At 32.7% G+C, this 10,776-nt stretch overlaps 1 long non-coding RNA gene across 1 annotated transcript; it reads left to right on the forward strand.

Annotated features, from left to right (window-relative positions):
• The first annotated feature begins 3,965 nt into the window (after positions 1–3,965).
• Positions 3,966–8,774, forward strand: LOC147398302 (uncharacterized). Its single transcript, XR_015179816.1, has 5 exons — positions 3,966–4,133; positions 5,151–5,329; positions 5,540–5,589; positions 6,193–6,329; positions 7,670–8,774. It is a non-coding gene; the product is annotated as an uncharacterized LOC147398302 (long non-coding RNA).
• Positions 8,775–10,776: the final 2,002 nt, after the last annotated feature.

The following is a 10,776-nucleotide window of genomic DNA, read 5'->3' on the forward strand; positions in this document are numbered from 1 at the left end:
ATAATAAATCACGGTGAAAAATAATATTTTTTTTTCAAAGTTCTTAGAATTTTGAAAAAGCTTGTGGCATTGAATAATGTTTTTGGATTCCAAAATGTGAGGTCATGACTCTTATTAAGATTTGAGTCAATTTTCAATAAATGAGAATTTGTTGAGTCTATTGGAACACCCAACAAAATTTGGGCTAGTTAAAACAACATTTGCTAGATTTTGACAAAAAATGCTCTTTATTGTAAAGAGCATTGTTGGAGTTGCTCTTATAGCCCTAAGAAGTTAACAACTTTTGTAGATTGACACTATGTATATGTTTGAAGTAGAGCATCAAACAAACGGTTTTGAGAGTAAATATAGAGGATTCCTATAGATCAACATTGATTTCCTAGGAAATCAAATTCTCAAAAATCTCTAGGAATATCTTTCCATTTTATCCAAATGTTTGAGACCAGTACTTCATATTTTTTTTTTCTCTTTTTCTGATTAATATATGAGCATGCATTGATTGGTTTGGATATGATTGACATTAGATTGGTTCAATCTAGAACCAATTCAATAAGAATTGGATCAAGTTTTTATTGGTCTCAATATTATTAGAATCCAAATCTGATCGGATGACAATTGGATTGGATCGAGATCAGTGACAACTAAAATATTAGTAAGCATTGTTTTTATTGGTCTCAATATTATTAGTGTAAATTTTATTAAGAAAGAAGCAAAAAAGCAATAAGGAGGCCAAGATGGCCTTAAAAACAAAAACAAAAAAAAAAAAAAAAAGCCAAAACCCTTAACAACTATGCTTGAAAAAGAAAAACAAAGTATATATACAATACTAGAGTTAAACCCCAAGTGGTTGGCCTAGTGGCAAGTTGAGCCTTGATAAGCTCCTCAAGAAGGGTAAGTCAAGTGTTCGAAAACCCATGAAACTATGAATTGCTTGGGTCTATCCTCCACGTCCAGTTGACCTTCAACTCAACCAATAACATGTAGGACTTTTCGAGGGGGCAATGAGTGCGACTATGGGATTAGTCTTACTTGAAGGAAAAAATAATAAAGTTTGAAGGAAAAAAATAAGGAACTAGGACAGGTGTTATTATGAAAAGAGGAGATAAGGAAACACAATAAAGTGGGTTAAAGGGGTAAAAGAGGAAGAATAGTAAAGTTAGAAGGGGATTATTGAAAATGGGGTGAAACAGTACTTAAAAGCCCAAAAGGATTGTACTTAAAATTTTTAAAAGCAAGAATAACTATGATACCATTAGGTTTCTCTTAGACTTGTTTTTCTTTTTATAAAACCAAATTTTTTTTAGGGAGGAGGTGGGCATTGCCTTACAAGTTTTTCAGTTAAGAATTAATTATTAAAATGTGAAAATACCTTTGAGAAATAAATTAATGAATAATTTAATTTTATTAAGGATGATATTGAAAAAATGGTATCAACCCGCTTATTTCTAACCCAATCTAGTTTACGGTAAGTATGAGATAGAATTTTAAGTCCATCGATTTTTTTTTTCTATTAAAAGAAACACTAATGTTGGAGTGACATTGGATTTACTGCAATTTTCACATTTCTGACGTGGAGGTGCACACATAACCATAGATGCTTTTTCTCTTATCTCGAGGAAACACGTCTACGGTTATTTGCACACCCCAGGTCAGAAATGTGAGAATTGTAGTAAATCCCAATGTCACCCCAGCACGACCCCAAAAGAAACTCTAAAATTGTATTCATAAAACTTTTCAAGGGCTTGATGGTTGAGAGAGAAAATGGGCAGGAATTATAATTTGTGTGTGTTTAATTGAACATTTTAAAGGTAAAATTCATTTTCCAAGACACTATAATTTTTCTATCAAGGTGGTAAATTATCTGCCAACTAGCCGAGGACATGATTTTCTAGTCTGGATGGAACAACTGTCTTCACATTATTACACTAAATTCAATCTTCATAATATTTTTCACTACTTAACTGAGAGCTGGAAATCTTTTCTCAAAATCCATTTTCTTATGTAAATAATTTTCTCAACAAAAGCATCATTTAAAATTGGTTTTAAAACAATTTAACTATGCGCCAACAATAACAAAATGATATTTGGTGACAAAAGGAAATTTAATCATATTCATTTGAGTTAATGAGGTCTCAGGAATCAAGTTCGTCTAGCCATTGGTAGAGGGTGGAACTTACATGAGGTTAATAAGGTGGATATGAAAAGCCTCATCCTTGTTGGATCAAGTAGAATATTGATGAATCACACTCGGGCAACCCAGGTCCAGTTTGAGTGGGTTGTAACACCTGAGATGAAATGGTTGTCTAATCATGTTTCAAATTCTTTTACTTCTGATTCTTTAAAATTAGTTGATGTTATGCGGGAATGAATTTACATTGGGGGTAGTGGGGGTACTTGCCCTCACAAGAATTCTCAAAATCAAAAAATTTATGAGCTATTGCCACAGATAATAGCGGGGGATAAAAAAAATCCGCTTCTATTGCCTTGGCAAATTTTTTTTACTCTTAGTTGCCCTCCCCCCTAAGGGGCGAAGCTAGGATTTTGTCCATGTGGGGGCAACCAAGGGTAGAAAAATTTGTAGGGACAATTAAGGGTGAAAAAAATAGTTGTGGGGCAACTAAAAGTGGAAAAAAATTGTGGGGGCAATATTCTTCGTTTAACTAATCCATGGAGTTTGAAAATTCTTGTGGGGACAAGTGCCCCCACAACCCCCACTATAAATCCACCCTGCCCCCTCAAGAAAAAAAAAAAAACCAAAAACCAAAAACTCTCTTAGTTGTACCTACAAATTTTTTTTCACTCTTAGTTGCCCCCCACATTGGCAAAATTATCTCGGCTCCGACCCTAGTTAGGCCCCTTGCATGAAAAGCTTTGTGGGAGATTTGATGGCTGGTTGTCTATTAGATACTTTTTCATTTTAATATAACTAGAATGTGGTATGTGCAGACACACATGTATCGAAAGAGCTTATTTGTAAGTTTAAAATATAAATTAAAGTTTTTTTGAATTCAGACATATAGTGAGAGGGCTTATTTGTAATTTAAAAGATTGATTAAAGGGTTTTGAATTCTCACATGTATAAAAATATTAAGAAAAATTTACTTTATAACCTTGCGGTGGGGATTTCTTTCCAAATGCATCAAAATTTTGGGGTAGTATCTTAAGAACCAACCAAGTTGGTAAAAAATCCCTCTTTCTTAATGTCCTACAAATAAAATACTTTTTTTTAGAAGTCAAATTTTCGAACTTTTTCAAAACCTTTATTAATTTATCTAAATTAAATGAACTAAACCCTTACCAAATATAATCAAATCTGAATATTGTTATTATGTCAACTTGGGCATCCTCTTAGAGAGGAAACGAATGTCATTAAAAAAGAGGGGAGAAAAAAAAGATAATAAACTTGGAGGGGTGTTCTTAGAAAGTAAGGTATTAAAGGAAAGGCAATAAAGTTTGAAGGATATTATTGGAAAGTAATAGAACAGGAAAGAAAATAGAGTAAAAAAGTTATCCTTAAGATTGACAGAGAGATTAAATTTCAACCACTCTTTATGGGAGGATTAAAAAAGGTGGGTCCACTGTTGTATTTTATTATATAGATTTTCTATCAAAAACATAAATCTTATTTCATTTTTTTCCCTAAAATCCTAGAAAATCGATCATTTTTTTTTAAATGGCATTACATTTAAGATAGGTTAATGATGAATGCATGCGGTAAATCATACGCGGTTTGTATGCGGCTGCACATAACCGCAGATCTTTTTTCTTTGTATCCCAAAGAAAAAGATCTATGGTTTTATGCCCTTGGCACATCAACTGTGTACATTCATCATGATTCTCTAAGATAATAAAAAATTGACAGCTGTATCGAGGCGTTACACCAAAAGTTGACGGTGAAAATTGACAGGTGTATCAAGGCGTTACATCAAATGCTCTATTATTTTCTCTATAAATACATACATATTCTTCATCCCAAGTTTATTATAGAGTAAGCCATCTTCTTCATCCCTATTTTTCTTCTTAATGTTTGAGCCTATAGTTCAATCGGATTATGTTCCACACATCATAAGGACACAGGTTCGATCCCAACTAGGCCACCATGTTAAGGCGTTGTGGACGCCTTGCTTCCAAAGGTAAATCTCTTCTCAATCACGGTCTGATTTCTTCACTCAAATAATATGAATTCCATCAATATATATGTTTCTTTTTTTTACCTAGCTTTTTTAATTCTTTGAATTTAGTAATCCATTTCTAATTTTCTTAGGGATTTTCACACTACTACACAAAAGACAATAAACATCACTTTGTTGTCTTTTCCAATTTTTATTTGTAAAAGATGTAAATTGTTGAAGAATAAGGCTACCACAACAAGAGCGAAGAGCTAGTGAGAGAGGGAGTTGCTTGAACCTTGACAAAGATAAATTTTTTTTTAGAATTAGGGCCTCTGTATACAAAATGTTTGAAATCTATAGCAGCACAGGGATTTCAATACATGATAACTATCTCTATTGTATTGTGTGTCATTTTCATGGCCTTGTGTCATAAATATGACGTATTAATCCATCAATGGCATTTATTAGCGATATTCATACCTACAATGGCGATCATGGGGATCAATACAATTAGTAAACTGAGGCAAGTAAGTCAGAGGGTCTTTAGGCTACATGAGAAGCATGCGAGGTTGAACAAAAGATTTGATGCTGATGATAATTTGGCACCATTTTCAAAAGTGACCATTATACCATTAACCCTGAAAGAGAAAGACGTGTCTTGGTATGTTGTGACACTTGCTTTGCTATTTCTCTTTAAAATTGCAATGTTAATTGTTGCTGCATAAATTACAATCAATGGTCTGTTAAATAAATATTTTTAATTTTTAATTTTTAATTTTATTCCTTTAATTGCCAAGATAGTAAACCTTACTAACCAGGCCTCACAACCCTTTCGGGTCCCTGCAACTTCATTCCTTAGGTAAAGTAATCAGTTACTGGGATGGGAGGAATGCTTTTTTCCGGATGAAATGATTTAGAGTTACAATTTAATTTTTTTTTTATGTATGAATCAACATAAATGAAATTCTAAGTTATAATGTATATGCATTTATTTATGACTTTGCTCAATTTAAAATAACAAGAACTGCATTGGTGCAGCTCACCAGCTCAATCAATGGCCAATGAACACCAATATGTGGAGCCAATGATTCCCGATGAAAATGGTCATCTCATGCCCAATTCGAAAGAAAGTGGTCTAATTCTTAGTTCAGTGGCCAGTGAAGATCAATATGTGGAGCCTATTATTCCTGACGGTCCCATGGATGTTTCGAAAAAATGTAATCCAATTCTTATTTACTCATTAACTTTAAGTAAATATTTTTAATTTTTTATTTTATTCCTTTAATTGCCAAGATAGTAAACCTTACTAACCAGGCCACACAACCCTTTCTTCATTCCTTTGGTAAAGCTATCAGTTATTGGGATGGGAGGAATGGCTGTAAACAACCTAGTGCTTGACTGCTTGTTTAATTTGTGACCTCGTACAGGGTTGGCGGAATGGAAGAGTCATTTCAATTGAGTGTGGGATGGCTGCAAGGTAGTCTTTTTGAATTTCATTTGTCTATGAAGCTAACACTTATGGCATAAGGGCGTCATGACTAAGCCACTCTCCAGATTATTACATCTATAAAAAGTTAAATGAGATCCACATTCAAATTATGTAGCTTTGACATATTAGGTCCTTTGAGTGTGTTTTTGTGACACGTGTGTTGGTGTGCATAAACTAAGACAAACCAGCTAATGTGGTTTGTTTCAAGTGGGATCACATTACTTTGAAAAAGGAAATGTGCAGCTAGATGCTAACAAGGAATGTAAGGTCTCAACTACTTTTCAGGATGTCATCATCTCATTTCTTTAGACCATTGTGTATTGCATTAATGAATCACAACTACATAAAAAACTTTAGACATCACCCTATTTTTTTTTAATAGAGATCACTTGCAATCACCAATTGGTTTTATATCCAACGGAAATAATAAGACTGGTATGTTTCTGGACATGATAAAGGCTGACCTCACTTTTCTAGAAAAAGGGTTCTAGGAAAGAACAGTTTCTACCTGAAAATTTTTGACTTTTAATATTTTTTTCATATCCTAATTTGTATTTAATCCTTAATTCTTCCTTGAATCTTTATTTTCAGAGTGGAATTTAGTTGACTCTCAACTCCCAATGTAGAGAGAATGAAGTTCTTAAGGATGATTTCTGACTGTCTTCAGCCAAATCAATCCACAAATTTTGACAATTGTACTCCTCAGCAAGTTGAAAACTCTACTGCTGGTAAGTGTTTGAATGATGACAGTATTCCAATTGGACCAACACCAAGAAGATCAACTTAGATATTGCAATGTGCAATTAAACTAAAAACTTAGAAAATGTGCAATATCTAATTGGAAATCTTACTAAGCCAAGAACTTCTTTCGTTGAACACTTTGCATAAGCGGTCGGTAAAAATTACTTTAGTTTTTACAATTGTCTTAGAAACTCTTTCTCAAAAATGTATATGTTCCTCATTTCATATGTATTTTACAACATAGTCAGCTCAATCAACCAGCAATCATATTTTGAAAAATTATATTTCTCATCTTATCTTTTCTCTAAATAGAGGTTGTTTGGTCAACTGTATAGGTTTTGTGTGAGGAATGCATACATTTTCTTGAGATAGTAGAGGCCATTAGAAGCTGACATTGTGATTGCAAGGAAAATTAACAAATATTTGTATAGATAATTGCAAATGCCCTCCATGTTTACAAATAGAGGGTGCAATACCTTTAGTTACTCCATTCTAATTATTTCACTTTATTTGTTTGGCTTTGCTCTCTCAATGTTTTGATGCATTTCATCAACACCCTCTCTCTTTTTCTACTATAGGAGTTGGTGAGCGAGTTTCAAAACACAACTACGCAAGTTATTTATGTTAAATTTAATATATAATCATATTAATTACCCTATTTAGTATGCCTTTTTCCTTGACTAAGTGGGTTGATCATTTACTCATGGAACTCTAAATGTATAAGGCTTGAACTCTAAAGTCTTTTTTGTACTAGTGACACCTAAAGTCTAACATAGTTTTTGCTTCACTGCATGGGTGAATCATGGAAAAGGGGATTTATGTAATTTCTTCATGTGGCTGGAGATACACTATTTGGACCCAAAAAAAAACCTTAAGTTATGCACTAGTCTGTGAGTGTCAAAATCCAATACATGGGTGCTTCACCCTTTCATAAGAATGCACGCAACATCAGATTTTTGACTAGTAGTTAACTTTTGGAAGTAGGTTTCTCTTGTTATGTTGACTTCTTGAAAGGGTTCCTTAAAACCTCTTTAGATTCATTTCATTATGGGTTATTAGATGATTTTATTATGAGTAAAATGTGTTATAGTCATTTTTTGGTCGAATAAAATTAAGTATACTGGCTTGATGCACCAATGTTATTCAATATAAGGGACTAGCATCCATTGATAAAGGAAGAAATCTGTAAACAGCAAGTGTTTAGCGATGTATTCTGTTTGGTTGCTTGAAAATCACTATTATAGTTGTTAAATTAAGAATAGCTGTCTTAGTCATAATCCTTGGTAATTAATCAATAGTTTCTGCCTTTTCTACCCTTTTCTTGTAGCTTTGCTAATTGTGAGCTTCGTTCAATGATGATCATCAACAGAAAGTGTATGAGATTGCCAATAGAGCTTCAATCAACAGAAAGTGTATGAGATTGCCAATAGACTTCGATCAAAGATCTGTGTGTGAGATTGCCAACAAAGTTGTTAGAATATAATTAATGATTTATTGGATATCTATGAAGATGAAGTCACTTGTCTTTGAATATTTGAAGTAAGCACGAGACAACTGCAAGGAGCTGGACCGAGAAGAAGTGTGGTGTGGAATTGTTTGTACTATTAATTTGATCTTCTTTTTTTGAAATTTACAAAAATTTATTAACGTGACAGTGCCTTTTTTTCGTACTAGTGGAACATGGAATGGATCCCTAAAAAAATGTACCAATCCTAGGAAACAACTTAGCCCTATGTTTGATGTTGTGCATCCAACTTTGTTTGAGATTAGAGAAGTCCTGTTTTTTTTTTTTTTTTTTGGTAGATTGAAACTATGTTTGAAGCTGATCATCAACCAAACAGTTTGAGAGGAAGAAAAACAGAGAGAATTCTTCTCTTTCCATGTAATCACACTTTTGAGATTCTTTTTCCTCTATTTAAAATCTGAGCATGCATTGGTTTGATCGCGCTCCAATCAATTTTTGTAATCTCCAATGAAATCACAACCTCTATCTTAGGCTTAGCTATGAACATTTGATTAAGACATTAAGTGCCAAACAATTTTTGGGATGGATCCTATTCGCATTAGATTGGTTTGATCTAGAACCAGTCCGATAAGATTTGAATATGGTTTTATTGGTTTTAGTATTAGAATCCAAATCTCATTGGATCTCAATTGGATTGGTCTACATCATATGCAAAGTATTAATAGACATTGGCTCGGAACATGATTGATCCAAAACCATTCCAATAGGTTATCAAATTGGGTCCTTATTGGAATCCAAATTCTTGATCCCACTCAAAATCATTAGGTCAATTTTGATCAATTACTTTGTGTTTCATCAAATCCTTTCCATTTAATCTAATCTAATCTAATGATTACATTTTGATGTCACCCTTTTGTCGTCCTTGTTTTTATAAAGGATTTTGTTTAAAGTGTGCCGACACAAGTTAAAGTGCAATAACTATACTTTGGGAATTAGATTCTTTTCATCGAAAATGCCCTTAAAAAACTTATGTTTTTTTTACCAATATACCCTTAGACACCAATTTCAAAAGTGTATTTATTTCACTTCTAACGTGTGCCCTAGTTTTCAAGACCCTTTTATAATTTTAATAAAGGAGTCATTGATAAATAGGTAAGAATGATTATTTACATCTATCTATCTTTACTAGAATTTATATGAACACTAATGCTGGGATGACATTGGATTTCCTGCTATTTTTACATTTCTGGCATGGAGGTGCACACATAACCGTAGATACTTTTTACTTGTATCTTGAGGAAACATATCTGCAGTTATGTGTGCATTGCACGTTAGAAATGTAAGAATTGCAGTATATCCAATGTCACTCCAGCACGACTCTTATATGAATGATTTAACAATATCTAAATATTTTTTATGAATAAAGTAAAATTAAATTTGTTTTAATTTATACCTAAATTCTAAAGTCAAATATCCTTGACTACATAATAACAAGTCTTTAATCGCAAGGTAACTTAATCATTTTTATATTTGTTTGAGTTATATGACATGTTCTATTTGATAATTTTCTTTTCCATGAAATTGTTTTAGCTTGGGGAGGGGAGGGGTGGGGGTGGGTTGGTTAAGGGTTTATCTTGATATGTCTACAAATTTTTTCCTTTGCTCCATCCGTAGAAACCTTTGTCAAATATATTTTCTAATCCATTTTGTAGCTTATCTTTTCGTTATTTTCTTTACCACTTTGTCAAGAAGACCACATGATACATATTGAGAAATTTGGTACTGGATGACTATGAGTAGCACCAATAGTGGACACCCAACTTACATTGAGCATAACACTACATTATTTTTCCATAGGTCAAATTCCAAGCAAGGAAAATCCTTTAAGAAGTATATCGCTCAAAGGTCAATTTAAGTCTAAATTTTGTCATAGAGAAATAAATGTTGGGACTCTATGCCAAGCATTACTTCCAATTGACTGACAAAACCAAAAAGACTTGTGTTTTATAATATAAGTTTTGATTTTGAATATTTTTACTTCAAAGTTGTTTCCAATTTTGTAGGTATATTTTCTACAAACCCTCACGAGTCAAATTCATCCACTAGGGTAACCTAGCGGTTCAAGGATTTGTTGCATTCGCTAAATACAGTCAAGGTGTCTGCGAAAGTGATAGTTTTATTTTCTATGGACTAGAAAAAAGATAAGTTTGGGAGTGTGATAAGTGTCTCGAAACATTGAATTATACGCACGTTTCCCGAACATTTATCTTGATTTTTTTACCTATTTCTTCGTATTAAGGTAATAATCATGATAAGCCTCGAAACATCATGTTGCATGTTAATTAGACTTAATTATACATAAATAAATTTATTTACTAGATAAATCTAATTACGTGTGTTTCTTGTACAAAAAATCAACATTTTAGAATCAAAATCTCAAGGCAAAAGCATTTGGGCCCACTCTGGAATGTCCTGATCCTTTGGAATGCCTTAATCCTTAACTCATGTTTTCCTCTTTTGTCTTTTTGTGCAAAGAAAAGTGGAGGCTAGTTTTGAACTCTTCTACACAAATTTTTCTCTACAAATAGAGCTTCAATCTCTAGAGAAACTTTCTCTCTTGGTTTTCTTATCCAAGACTCCTTTAATCTAAGGCTCTTATCCTTTTCTCTTATATTTTTATATTTTTATCTTCTAATTTTTTTTTTTTTTTTGCTAAATAGTCTTGTAAGAAGTAGAAGAATAAGAATTTGTAAGTTTTTCCATGAAATGAAGAAAAGTTCTTCTAGCTCTTATTTTCATTTTCTTGCGATGATATTAGGCTAAGCTTCCCTCCATTGGAGAGTAGAAAAGCCTAGAGCAAGTTCTTGTGTTGTTTTTAGTTTCATGCCTTTCTTTTATCTAAAATGCTCATGAGTTCTCTTTAAGATTTTTTGCACTTTTTATTCTTAATATAAATACTTTATACTTAG

The sequence above is a fragment of the Akebia trifoliata genome, chromosome 7 (assembly GCF_017979445.1).
Source record: "Akebia trifoliata isolate Shusen 1 chromosome 7, ASM1797944v1, whole genome shotgun sequence".
NCBI lineage: Eukaryota > Viridiplantae > Streptophyta > Magnoliopsida > Ranunculales > Lardizabalaceae > Akebia > Akebia trifoliata.